Here is a 15,216-nt window from a genome sequence, read left to right as displayed (position 1 = left end):
GGGGAAAGATGTAGAAGAGATGCCCAAGGGTTTGTTTAGGTGGTAAAAGGAGAATAGAGTCAGAAATGAAAACTACATTGTAGACACTTGTTAACTGGACTGATCAAGGCTTTTGTGGAGTTGTGGTTTATCTCTTGGCTCAGACATCAGCTCTTGATGACAGCAACTTTGAGTTTTTTTTCTATTGGGACACAAATTTCCAGTGTATGGCTTTGTTAATTGTAAACCTCTGCTGAAGTTTGATTGTGTGCCATCATACTTATTTGTATAAGGTAAGTCACACCTACAAAAATTTTTGCTTGTATTTTTTCTGACACAAAGGTCATTCATTTATCCTGTGTGTGTGTGTGTGTGTGTGTGTGTGTGTGTGTGTGTGTGTGTGTGTGTGTGTGTGTGTGTGTGTGTGTGTGTGTGTGTGTAATAATCTAGATAGAACAGCAGGGCAGGGCTGGGGTGGCTGAGGCACTGTCTGAGTAAAGCTGTAAGGTTCTTCATTCAAAGCTTGTCTCTGTATCAGGGCAAAAGTGTTGAGGTGGCCAGCTTCATCCGCTTATAGGGGGAAAATAAATGCCATGGGAAACAGCTTTGAAGTCAGAGAAATCGAGTTCAGTCTCAGCTCTGTCATCCTAAAGCCCGTGGATCTTCAGAGTATACACTACATTGTAGACATCAATAGATAGTGCTGGTTGTTGTTTTTGTGTTAATTTTTGTATTAGTGTTTAAATCCTGCCACCATCTTTTCCCCCCACATCACATGCTGAGTGACTTTGTGACTTAATCTTTCTAATCTCCTATTTTCTTACTGGAGGATAATAGTACCCACTCAATAGGATCATATTAAGAGGGATTCAGGGTTTGGACCTAGTGGTTGACAGTGTGGATGTCATGAGCAGATCTAATTGTATGACTCTGCATCAATTCCCCCCCTCCCCTTCTACCTGTGAATATCAGCATTTATCTTCTAAAGTCCCTGAAGCACATATTCAAAGGACTCCTTTGAATAATTCTGAAAAGTCTTATTTTTTATTTTGAAAAAAACAATTGTTTTGGTTATTGGCAAATGTGCTGGAAGAATAAATTCAGGAAGAGAAGAACAAACAGGTTAACCCTTGAGAGTGCATTGATGAAGCTTGTGACCAGGGCAGAGCCTTCTATCAATTATTCATTGTCTCCTGAAAGTCATAATAATAAACCTCCTTGAGTCTGTGGGGCATTATGAGCTCAGGACGAGAGCAATGGCAAAATGAAGATGTAATAAATATAATTGATATTCACTGATTCAATGTTGTTACCAAAACAACCTGCATAACTGAGCAGAAAAAAATGCCTTTTAAAAGGAACTGAAATTATCTCCTTGAATTCTCAAAAGTGTGTTTCTCCCCATGGAAATTTGTGGTGAACCAAAATAGTACATACTAATAGTTATCATTTATAGCAGGCCCACTACGTAATGATGCTTTTTATTTCTAATTCCTATGGCAACCTTGCAAGGAAGATTTCATTATCCCTATGTTCCTGATGAGGAAATTGAGCTTGAGAAAGGTCAGATAATTGTCCCAGGAAAATGTTACATGCCATTAGGAATAAGTGTTGTGTTCAGAGTGCCTTAGGTATCACTCTGACACAATAGTATCTCCTCTTGAAAACTAAATGTACAAGTTATACTCAACTATTATGTTTTTGCCTTCAACAAGAAAATGTCTCTGGATTCCTGTGTGTAGAGTTGCTGTTAATGACACATTATTCTTGTTGTTGGGACTTTCAATAATATTCAAGCCAAGCTCTGTGCTAGATATGGGGAATGAAAACATAGAACCCACTTCCTTATTTCTGGGGAATCTCCCTCTAGTGCAGAGCGTGACAAACTGGTCAATAAAACTCTTTCCCCTTTCTAGCTGCAGTAGTAGATGGAACGTGAATTAGCTCAGAGAAGTTTCCCCACATCCTTTCTCAGTGACAATTCCAGACAATCCCTAAACGTTGATTAAAATGAATACAGAATAGAAATAGGATTCATTTGCCACTTCTATTTTCAAGGACACATATAATTTTGTCAGTCATTCGACAAACACTGTGTTTTTCTTGAAAGTACTGTATTTGTGACTAGAGTTATGGAAATCCCCATGGGTGCTGGTAGCAAAGATGGTTCTCTCTCATTTGGGAGGATGGAAAAGAGCAGACAGAAAGCTTTGCAGGGAGATTCTTAGTTTTCAAGAATGAAATAAGGTAAGAGTATGACAAGGGATGATACTGTTAATTTAGACATGGGCCGGAAGTTGGGAAAATGTATGTGTTATCCTAGAAAGTTTAGCATCTATCATATAGAGAAAGGACTAAAGTTCTGAAAGATCTCACCAAAAGAACAAATCAATGAGGGAAACATTTTAGGAGAGCGTCCATGGGACCTGTGGTGGAGAGAAATCACACAAGATACTGCAATTATCTTTGAAAGAGAAGGTTGTGGGACTATTGGAACATTGCTAACAGCAATATGGGCTTCAAGTCTGACTAAGAAGCAGTTTATTAGCTGATATAGGTGAAGAATTGATCAGCATTGGTGACAGGGCAGAATGAGGGATGGTATAAGAGAGAAAGTAATGTCTAGAGTGATTTCCAGTTATCTGAATTGGATGGCTGAGTTCATAAAGAAGAAGGATGACTTGTTGGGGTAAGATGGAATGATTTTTACTGAAGACAGATTACAAAGATATTGCTTTATATTACCACACAATTCTTTAGAAATGTTTTCAATTTCTAAAACCTAGTCCTTGTTTTGAAAACATATTTAAAAATTGTCTCGAGATACTAATACTGATGCTAAATATAATCAATTCTGTATAGTATTGTCTTCATTGGAAAAAAATTAGAATTGAAAGGGGCTTGTGGTATATTGATCAAATCCTGAGGAAGAGAGGAAATGATTATTACAGACTCAATTTTATTCTTCCACATGAATACCAGTAATGATTATTCATTTCCATTCTGTATTAGAGATATTTTAGCTTTCTGGGATTGCCATGATACAAGCTGGTTAACTCTAGTAACAGATTTCTTCTCTTGGAGAATTCAAACAACCTGTATCTACTGAGCACATTTCACAGAACTCTTTTAAAAATAATTAAGTAATTGCCTTTGATTTGTTTATTAACCACTGAAAAAGAAATCTATAGATTAAAGAAAATTAGAAACATTATTGGATTGGTGACACCTGATTTATCGTATGCTTAAGCAAAATGGACACCCAAAGTTACTTTCAAATACATTGTTACATGACATACTGTGTGTGTGTGTGTGTGTGTGTGTGTGTGTGTGTGTGTGTGTGTAAGTAATATCTGGTAGAATTCAGGCTATAGAACATGTGCAAGTTATGGTATGCAATTTTCCTTCTATTCAGGAGCCATTTTGTTTTCTCAAACTGTATCTACATCTTTCTATCACAATAACACAACTGTGTGTGTGTGTATGTATGTATGCATTATGGACCCAATATTTTTAGATAACTACTATTTGGTAGAAACAAAGAATCATGGAAAACTGCAAGTGTGTAAAACGTATTTCCTCTCCTACTTTCCTGATTTAAGGATAAAAATGGCTTTTGTGTTTTGGTGAGTCTTTTGTTCTGTGAAGCCTTGTATTAAACTTCAGCATTTCTTGCCTTATTTGTATTGATCCTGTTCATTTAGGTTATATTGCACAGTATATGGACAAGGGGCAATTCAGAGAAAGGCATTTCTTTTTTTATTAACTCTTGAATAGAATTATTTATGGAGTATCCAGTCTTTGAATAATACTGTCCTTGAATAGGTTAATGAATAAGTTGATTTTACAGTCTAACCTGAAAAAGTTTGGAGTCATTGCTGGGATAAGAGACATAGTGATAAATGTAACAATATAAGAAACCTTATATTTGTCCTCTAATCTCTAACTTGACTGATGTCTAAAAAAGTTATTTATCCTCTTTGTTTTATAATCCTCAAATCAGAGGGTGGGTGTGTTAAATAACTTTTGACCATGTTACTGAAAAGATTTCTCACAACCTTAGTAAAGAAAAAATTTCAGACTATTGATGATTCAAGCCAAAAAAGTAAGTATAAATCTAGAAACAAAAGAAATCACCTAGCTATCAATCAGACCTACTTGTCTGTTTATTAGGAAAAGAAATATATACAAGTTGGTAATGTGATATTTAGAATTCTATACCACAGGAAGTAATCTAAATTCAGCTACTTTTGTCATGAGAAACTCATGAACACAGTAACTTTGTGGTAGTGCTCCAAGAGACTGGGGATACTTTTGATAAATCTACTCTTGTAGCCCTTAACCAACTCATTTTGTTATGGGAGGGGAAGTGACTAACCAGATTGCCTGATATGAAAAGCTCTGGAAAAAAATAGACAAGTAAAATTTTTGCCTTGTGTTGAGAATACGGAACTAGAATTGCATTATAGATCCTGCTGTTATATCATCCATTACTGACACATACTTTCAAGTAATGAGTCAACAGGTAAATAGAGTATGAAAATAAGAATTGATAGATGAACATATATTTACAAATTCACATTTCTTGTTAACCATGGCTTGCTGTTTCTCAGGTAGGTTTGTTTTTCTTTTATTATTACTTAAAACATTCGTGAATGGGAGAAAGCTCACTACCGAACACATTCTATGAAGCCATCATAACCCTCATCCCAAAACCAGGCAGGGACTCATCAAAGAAAGAGAACTATAGACCCATTTCTTTGATGAACATTGATGCAAAACTTCTCAACAAAATTTTGGCCAATCGACTTCAACAATTCATCCAAAAAATCATACACCATGATCAAACAGGATTCATTTCAGGGATGCAAAGCTGGTTCAATATACGCAAATCAATTAATATTATTCATCACATCAACAGGAGCAAGAATAAGAACCACATGGTTATCTCAATAGATGCAGAAAAAGCATTTGACAAGATCCAACACCCCTTTATGATGAAGGTTCTGGAAAAATTGGGAATCCATGGAACATTCCTCAATACAATAAAGGCTGTATATGACAAACCTACAGCCAGCATTATACTCAATGGTGAAAAACTAAAGCCATTTCCTCTTAACTCAGGAACAAGACAAGGATGCCCACTCTCTCCACTTCTCTTCAATCTAGTATTAGAATGCCTAGCTACAGCAATAAGACAAGATGCAGACATAAAGGGGATCCAAATAGGGAAAGAAGAAATAAAACTCTCCCTCTTTGCAGATGACATGATCTTGTATTTAAAGAATCCCATAGACTCCACTCCCAAATTACTCAAGCTGATTCAAAACTTTGGCAAAGTAGCAGGTTATAAAATTAACCCCCCAAAATCAATGGCTTTTCTATATGCCAACAATGAGAAAAGTGTGGCTGAAATTAGGAAAGCAACTCCATTTGTAATAGCCCCACAAAAAATAAAATACCTAGGAATTAACTTAACCAAAGAAGTGAAGGACCTCTATGATGAAAACTTTAAAATCTTGAAAAAGGAAATCAACACAGAACTTAAAAAATGGCAAAACCTCCCATGCTTCTGGATTGGCAAGATTAACATCGTGAAAATGGCAATACTTCCCAAGGCTATCTACAAATTCAACGTGATACCTATCAAAATTCCACCCTCATTCTTCAAGGAAATAGAGGAGGCAATCCAAAAATTCATATGGAACAATAAAAGACCCCGAATAGCAAAAACGCTCCTCAACGGAAAGAACACTGCTGGAGGAATATCAATACCAAATTTCAAACTCTACTATAAAGCCATAGTAATCAAAACAGCTTGGTATTGGCATAAGAACAGATCTCAGGACCAATGGAATAGAATTGAAAACCCAGAAATGAACCTACAGACCTATAGCCATCTAAACTTCGATAAGGAAGCTAAAACAATAGAATGGAAGAAAGACAGCCTCTTCAGTAAATGGTGCTGGCAAAATTGGTTAACTACATGTAGAAAACTAAAGCTAGATCCTTATATATCACCCTGCACCAGAATCAACTCCAAATGGATCAAAGACCTTGAACTCAAAGCAGACACTCTGAAAACATTACAGGATGGAATAGGAGAAACCCTAGGTCTCCTTGGCTCAGGCCGAAATTTTCTGAATAGAGACCCGGAAGCACAACAAATCAAAGAAAGGTTGGACAAATGGGATTGCATAAGATTGCAGAGCTTCTGCAGGGCAAATGACATAGCTGGCAAGATCAATAGAAAGCCCACCGATTGGGAGAAGATCTTTACTAGCCATACAACGGACAAGGGTCTCATATCTAAAATATACTTGGAACTCAAAAAATTAAACCACCCAACAACAAATCCTCAAAGAAACAACTGCCCAATAAATAAGTGGGCGAAAGACTTAAAGAGAAGCTTCTCTGAAGAAGAAAGAAGGATGGCCAATAGACACATGAAGAAATGTTCAACATCCCTAGCCATAAAAGAAATGCAAATCAAAACAACATTGAGATATCACCTCACTCCAGTTAGAACAGCAAAAATCAAGAACTCTAACAACAACAGATGCTGGAGGGGATGTGGACAGAAAGGAACCTTACTTCATTGTTGGTGGGAATGTAAACTTGTTCAACCACTTTGGAAAGCAGTATGGAGGTTCCTCAAAAGACTTCACATAGATCTCCCCTATGATCCAGCAATCCCACTTTTGGGCATTTACCCAAATGTTTACAAACAAGACCACACTAAAGCTACCAGCACAACTATGTTTATTGCAGCATTATTTACCATAGCTAAGATATGGAACCAACCCAGATGCCCCTCAGTAGATGAATGGATAAAGAAAATGTGGTATATATACACAATGAAATTCTGTGCCTCCATCAGAAAGAATGACATTTCCCCATTTGTTAGGAAATGGAAAGGTTTGGATAAAATTATATTAAGTGAAGTAAGCCAGGCCCAAAGAAGCATAGGTCCCATGGTTTCCCTTATTTGCAATATCTAGTATAGGTATGAGTCAAGCGGAAAAGGTCATATAATGTGATGTTAGGAAAATGAACCCTTAAATATGTATTTTAATGTTTTCGTTTCTTTCATGCATGTGTTTCTAATGCATTTATAAGATTATTTCTTTGTTGCTTTGTATGTCCCTCCCCCACAGTGTAACCCCCGCTTTCACTATATTTGATGTCAGTATAACATGTGGAGGAGATGGGGACAAAGAAGTCATTTAAGGATTCAGGTGGACCTGTTGCAACAATGAGAAGTACAAAATGTCATGTCAAAACCAGATTTACAATGTCGGTGTGGGGGGGGGGGAGGGGGGTATAATTGGGTGGGGGGAGGGGGGAGGCGGGGAAGGGAGGTGAAGGGTAAACAAAGGAGGAGGCTGCAATGCTTGGTAAGAAATGTATGCATTATCCTGCCCATGTAATTGTAGCCCCTCTGTACAGTATGTTCTCAAATAAAATAAAATTAAATTAAAAAAAAAACATTCGTGAATGGTTTTCTTATTAGAAGAATTTTGTAATGAATGATAGTCACACACTCATGATCTATGATTTTCAGCCTTTGTATGAGCATTACTCAAGTTAGACAAGATATTTCCACATGTACCTATGACCTGTTTCTCTGGAGAATAGTCTCAGCCATTGTTTCCTTCTCTATCTTACTGTGGTATAGTTGAGAATGAACTTAAACTTCAATGGGTGACTGTTTATGGTAAAAGTTATGGGACATGTTCTGAGTAGAATGTATTTTATCATTGCCAATTGTTAAGTTTTCTTGTATGCAGAATTCTTTTTTGTATGTTTTTTATTGTGAAAATGCTGTACAGAGAGGTTACAGTTACAAGAGAAAGGTAATGAGTACATTTCCTATTGAGCATTGTTGCCTCATCCTTTTTTTAAAATTTTATTTAGTGTATTTTTTTCTATTGTGAAAATACTGTACAGAGGGGTTACAATTACATGGGCAAGATAATGAGTACATTTCTTATCAAGCATTGTAGCCTCCTCCTTTGTTTCCCCTTCCCATCCCTTCTCATCCTCCCCCTGTTCCCCCACCTAATCCTCCCCGCTCCTCCTGTCCCCCGCACCAAAGTTGTAAAGTTCGTTTTCAATATAGTGTTTTGTACATGTCATTGTTACAATGGGTCAACCTGGATACTATTTAAACATTTTGTTTTTTCCCTTCCCCTCCACAAATTAGAGAAGTGTATATACAAGATGCAGGGTACTGACATCAAATACAGTGAAAACAGGGGTTATACCATGGGGGAGGAACATACAAAGAAACAAAAAAAATCACGTAGTACATTATAAATACTTTAGAAACAATAGCAAGAAATAAAAAAAACATATTTGTGTCCCTATCTTGGGGTTCATTTCACTTAACATCATCTTATCTGGTCATATGTACATAGCTTTTAGCCTCTGCTGCTTGTCCCTCACATATACTAGATGTTGCAAATAAGGGGAACCATGGGACTGATATATTTTTGGTCCTGGCTTACTTCACTTAATATAATTTTTTCTAAGTCTTTCCATTTCCTAACAAATGGGGCAATGTCTTTATTTCTGATGGAGGCATAGAATTCAATTATATATATACCACATTTTCTTGATCCAGTCATCTACTGAGGTTGGTTCTATATCTTAGCTATGGTAAATAATGCTGCAATAAACATAGCTGTGCTGGTAGTCGTAACATGGCCTTGTTTGTGATTGTTTGGGTAAATGCCCAAGAGTGGGTTTGCTGGGTCATAGAGGAGTCTATGTGGAGTCTTTTAAGGAACCTCCATACTGCTTTGCAAAGTGGTTGAACAAGTTTACACTCCTACCAACAATGAGTAGGGTTCCCTTCTGTCCACATCCCCTCCAGCATCTGTTGTTATTAAAGTTCTTGATTATAGCCATTCTAACTGGGGTGAGGTGGTATCTCAATGTTGTTTTGATTTGCATTTCTTTTATGGCTAGAGAGGTTGAACATTTCCTCATGTGTCTACTGGCCTTCTTATTTCCTCTTCAGAGAATTTTCTCTTTAAGTATTTAGTCCACTTATTTATTGGGCAGTTGTTTCTTTGAGGATTTGTTGTTGGGGGATTTAAGTTTTTGAGTTCCAAGTGTATTTTAGATATGAGACTCTTGTCCATTGTATGGCTAGTGAAGATCTTCTCCCAATACATGGACCTTCTATTGATCTTGCTAGCTATGTCCTTTGTATTTAATGGTATTTAAATGACCATGTTGTCACCAATGTACTGTATCTAGTTCTTCTTATTTTCATTCATTTGTCTTTTTCCATTGGTTTATCTCTGGCAATCACTGTCTTTGATTCTGGTTCCCTGTGAATTGTATATTCATTTATCTGATTTGGGGAAGGGAATCGAATGACAAAATGCTGAAAGAAGGACAGAGGATGACCCATTGCAACAACGATACTCACAAAACACTTTCGGGAATGGACTTTATAACTTCAGGGGCAGGGGGACAAATGGGGGAAGGTAGGAATTGTGGGAGAAAAACAAAGGAATGGGTAACAATGTTTGACATAAAATGTCCTCATTACCTTACTCATGTAATTGTAACCCCTCTGTACAACATCATTACAATAACTAATTAATTAAAAAATCTTAGGTGTATTTTCTGTGGATAAAAATGATTGTTGTTATATGTAGTAAGCTTACCTGGAATTTTTGGATTAATTTTCTTTCAAAATAAGAAACTTTACTTTTTTCTATTGTACTTTATTTCAGAACTAGCAATTTATTTCTTTATTGCCTCAGATTCTATTATAGTTTTGCACTTGGTGGACCACACCATATTTCTGTGTCTTGAATAGAATTGTGATCTACATAGGTTCCTGATTTTACACAGGCAATCCACTTTATGGTGTCAAGATGCTTTTCTTTCTACTTGGAAGGCTTTCTACTTTTCTCTCATTAGTATTGCACCTGTTTTGTTAGCTGAACAACCAGCAATGTGGTGCCAAGTTGAATTCAGAGAGTGATTCCTCATAAATATAGTAAATTTGGGCCAGATTAACTGAGAATTCTGAATTATATTTAAATATTTGACCCAGAACTAAGGCTTCTTTGACACTACCATACCAAAATGCCCCACGGAAAAATTTACAAAAGCATTCACAAGATTAAAGACAGGTAGATACTGTTTATCTCCCTTTCATAATCCTTAATCACATATATATATATATATCATATTTCTTATCCAATTTAGAAATACTGTGGCATCAGTAACGATCACGTTTTGTTAGATTGGAGGGCAATGGTCACCCTTACATGTTTATATTCTGCTTTGTTGTAAAAAGTTTTATTTAAAAGTAAGATTTTAAGCTCCATGACCAGACCCCCCAAAAAATTAAAAAAATAAAAGTAAGATTTTATACTTCATTTTATTTTAATAGGTACATTATTATATAAAACATTTTATTATACATGAAATGTAGATTGAAATGCTTCGTTAATTATATGTGTAGAATCATTTAATTATTCCTTTTTCGTGCGATAGCTAAGTTAGGAAGGCATTCTCTTGTCTATCGCTTAGGCCTTACCATAGGTCTTTTATTTGCTTTTTAGTTATTTTTCAAGTAGGACATCACATTTTGGCCTGGGATGGCCTCAGATTTTAATCTCTTCTAATGACCTCCTGTGCACCTGGGGTCACAGTCATGAGTCACCACTCTTGGCTTATTGATTGAGAGATCTCACTACCATTTTCTCCAGGCTGGCCTCAAACTGTGGTCCTCTCAATCTCTGCTCCCCAAGTAGCTGAGATTACAGGTGTATGCCAGTGTTCAGTTTATATCCTATTCTTTATTGTGCTAGTTGTATGAACTCTTCCAGATATTGCAGCAAAGTCAATAATATAATTGTCCCACTCTAATAAAATAACTGAGGCTTATCGACTTTGTATAACTTGCTAATGAGAACTCAACTACTAAGTGTGGGATTGAACCTGGTCCTATCTTATCCAAAATTCTATGTCCCGAATTACAGCATCTCATAGAATCATGGTCCATCTCTAAGGAGATGTAAATGAAAACCAAAAAAATAATATTTTCACCTAGGTTGCTATGACAAAATTGTTTTTATTATCCGTATTAAATCCATCATGGAAAAATACTCAGAGGAACTTTGAGACCTAGATGCTGCTGATTTTATTGACAGTAATAGTGGTGGTGGTGATGTCATTAATATAAGTAATAGCTCTAGTTTATACCTGTGGTAGAGTTTCTATAATGACCTTGACTAGGCTTAGCTTAATTATTAGCTATTCTCTGAGGTTCATAGACAGGAATTACAGAAGTTCTAGGATTGTTTATATCACATAGTTATAATGAAATGGAGCCAACATTAGCTTATCTCTTAACTCTCGATCTCCTAGCTTTTCAGAAAAGACATTATATGAGTTCATGTGCATTTCTGTTGCTAGAATGCTTACTGATGATAGCAGTTGTCAGAGTATAGTATCAGTTACATATCCACTTCAACATTTATCTTAGTTTTCATGAGAACAAGGAAGCTATGTCTTTGTCAGTTGTCATTCTTCTGAGTCCTGTGGGATCTCTGGTGAGCATCTGATCCTTCCGCCTCTACAAATGCACTGTGATCAACCCTCAGTTTCAAGATACTTTTGACTAGAGCTTTCCTCTCTAGGTTTAGATGTAATCTGTCACCCAAATTGGCATTTTTGAGGTTTCAAGGGGACTACTGTAAATAACTGTATGATGGTAACAGGTATAGTCTGAGATTGTTTGAAGGACACTTGAATAAATAAACAGTTGTCTCAATATTCCTGTGTTGAAAGTTCTCCTGTGTGCCAAGAAAAACTGTCTGTTAATATCTTTCTCTGTCCCCGATGTGTTAATTTCCAAATACCCACTCTTAAAGGCAAAGTATATCATGTTCATATGAAAGAGTGACAATAGAAAATGTGAATAAGCACTTCTTGGAAACAATAAAAATTAAAAAAAGAAAGAAAGATCCTTTTTACATTAATTTTTAGTCACTGTATTAATGTTTTAAAGGTTGAGTGAAAGCACAGGCATGGTCTTTTTTTTTTTTTTTTTTTTTTTTTGTCGGTCGTGGGGCTTGAACTTGGGCCTAGGCGCTGTCCATCATCTCTTCAGCTCAAGGTGAGCGCTCTACTGCTTGAACCACAGCGACACTTTCAGTTTTTCTAGTGGTTTACTGGAGATAAGAGTCTCATGGGTGATGTTAGGAAAATGAATCCTTAGATATGTATTTTAATGTTTTTTTTCCTTTCATGCATTTGTTTCTAACGCATTTATAAGATTATCTCTTTGTAGCTTTGTATGTCCCTCCCCCACAGTATAACTCCTGCTTTCACTATATTTGATGTCAGTATAACTTTTAGAGGAGATGGGGAAAAACAAGTCGTTTAAGGATACAGGTGGACCTGTTGCAACAATGAGAAGTACAAGTTGTCATGTCCAAAACGAGCTTTACAACGTCGGTGGGGGGGGGAATCGGGGAGGATTGGGTGGGGGTGGGGGGGAGGCTGGGAAGGGATGTGAAGGGTAAACAAAGGAGGAGGCTGCAATGCTTGCTAAGAAATGTACGCATTAACCTGCCCATGTAATTGTAACCCCTCTGTCCAGTGTGTTCACAAAAAAAAAAAAAAAAAAAAAAGAGTCTCATGGACTTTCCTGCCCAGGCTGGCTTTGAACCTCGATTCTCAGATCTCAGCCTCCTGAGTAGCTAGGATTACAGGTGTGAGCCACCAGTGCCCAGCTTAGGCATGGTCTTTAAGATAATGCAGTGGCCCTATTTAGAAGCTGAATGGCTGGTCCTTCCTGAATGGTGCAGAATTTGGCTCTGATGCTGATACTGACTGTTACACCATACTGGTAACCAAATATGTATTAAAGGGTTTATTGATCACATAATGAGGGCTTCTGAGGGGAACGGAACAAGTTCCCCAAGGAGATTCAAATTGGCTTGAAACAACAAGGAATGGAAACTGGTTTGGGATTTTCATATACTAGTCAGTAGGGAGGGAGTGAATGTTGTGTGACTTTCTTCCTAATATTCAGGGGAAAACTGGGTCTTGGGAGGCTGTCAAAGGTTGAATATCAAAAGTATCAAATTCTTTATTGAGTATACTAAGTTCAAAATGGGTTGGGTCATCACTATGTGGATGGAGCCCTTACTTACAGCTTTGCTATTGTCTTCTGCTCACCTACAGGAGTGCTATGCCCACAAAACACCATGTTAGAGGACTTCTGAGGGCTGTGGTCTTGTGGTCTTGAGGTGGTGCATATGCTTCTCCTGTTTCTTTCCATGAACAGACTATTTAAACATCTGTCTGTTATTCTAATTTCTGAACCTTTGCAAGCACTCCGAGTTCAAACTTTCCATGTAGAAATGATGTTTACTCTTATTCCAAATAAACAAATTTTATTATTATAATTGTGGTACATTTTTCCTAAGGTGAGATGGATCACTAATGTCTGTCCATTTGGAAAATAGATTTCAGTTCACAAACAAAAATTAAATGTTTATGTAATAATAACAATGAATAATAATGATAATGGTAGCTGTACTTTTATTAAATTTGTATATGTCAGGTACTGTTTATCACTTATTTTGACAAGCAACCTATAAGTATTTCTGTGAAGTTCATATTATCATCACTCATTTTCGGAGGTGACACAGAAATCTTAGAGTTATATAGATTCTCTTGGGTTGGCAGATAGTAATAAGATCTGAACATAGGCTATCTGATTTCAGAATATGAACAATTAATCAGTAGGGAAAATGGAAATGAGAGCTTTTAATTTGCATGTTAGTACAACCCCCTATGTTTTTACTTACTATGTGAATGTGGACCTCATTTCAATCTTTCAGAAGTTCAGTGTATTCACTTACAAAGGTGAACTGGGTATCAGTGGCTCACACCTGAAATCCTAGGAGGCTAAGATCTGAGGATTGCAGTTTCAAGTCAGCTATAGCAGGAAAGATCCTGAGACGGTTATCTCTGATTAAGCATCAAAAAGCCAGAAGTGGAGCGGTGACTCAAGTCTCAGCCTTGAGAGAAAAGACTAAGGATCACTCTTCAGAGAAAAGTCTAAGGAACAATGTTTTAGTGATTTTTGTAAGAAAGTTTATTCTTGCCTCTCATCCCTTAGAGCCAAGGAACAGAACACAGTGTTCATAAATTTCAACTGTTTTCAAAAATATATGTTTTGTCTGGATTTACATATACTAATTATAAGTTTCTTAATTGTCCATTTTCAAATCTGTCCTCTAAAATTCTGAAATCTTACTGTCTCTTCCCACAAACTATTCCAAGAAGATATATAATTTTTATTGCTTTGGTGTCAGAATGTAGTGAGAAAATTGTCTTGATTGCCTGGGGTCTAGTCTCTTATCAACTTTAGTCAATGACTTTTTTGAATTGTTTTCTTTAGATAGTAGTTCAACCAACTCATTGGTCTCAATCTGTTTTCTGTCTTGTAAGAGTTAAAAAGACCCATCTTTGAATTCGTATGATCGTGCTTAATCTTCTCCTTTTTGGGATGGGCAAGTTGAATCAAAGCTAATCTTCTTTACGATTCATATTCTTAAAACTCTTAAACTTCCAATCCTTCAGGGTATCTGGTTATGTTCTTTTGCAGCTTTAGAAATATCCTTGCAATTTGTATGCTTAAGCTTAGCATGAGGTTACTGGTCTTATAAGACTTAGGCAGGTGGTATGATCTCTGGCGTACTTTTCTCAACATTTATCTTGTGTCAGAAATTTAAAAAATACAATTGGAATGCCAGAGACTTATAGAGCTTTTCAACAAATACACATCCAGCCTTGATAAGTGTATCGCACAGAGAATGAAAAGATGACTTTGCTTTGCGAGAAAAATTACTTTATTGTTGGACCTGTTATGGTTAGATTTCTGTGTGTCTTTCAATCCTAGGAAACAATGATTATGAGCAATGTTCTAACAACATTATTAAGTGAAACACATTAAGCTTTAGAGATTTTTAAAGGGTGTTCCAGAAACACATGGGATTAATTAGAGATTAACTACATGCATAGCTAACATCTACTGTAATACCATTATTTAAAAGTGAACATCAGGTTGTTTTGGTGTTTAAGGCAAATTTTCTGAAGTAATCTCTGCCCTTAGATATTTTACAATTCTGCTAATGCAGAATAAGGAAGAGACATTCAGGAGAGGTGCTTATTGGGTGAGAAGTTCTG

Source organism: Dipodomys merriami, unplaced genomic scaffold (genome assembly GCF_024711535.1).
Source record: "Dipodomys merriami isolate MVZ:Mamm:240054 unplaced genomic scaffold, mDipMer1.0.p SCAF_11, whole genome shotgun sequence".
NCBI lineage: Eukaryota > Metazoa > Chordata > Mammalia > Rodentia > Heteromyidae > Dipodomys > Dipodomys merriami.
This window is presented reverse-complemented; position numbering follows the sequence as displayed.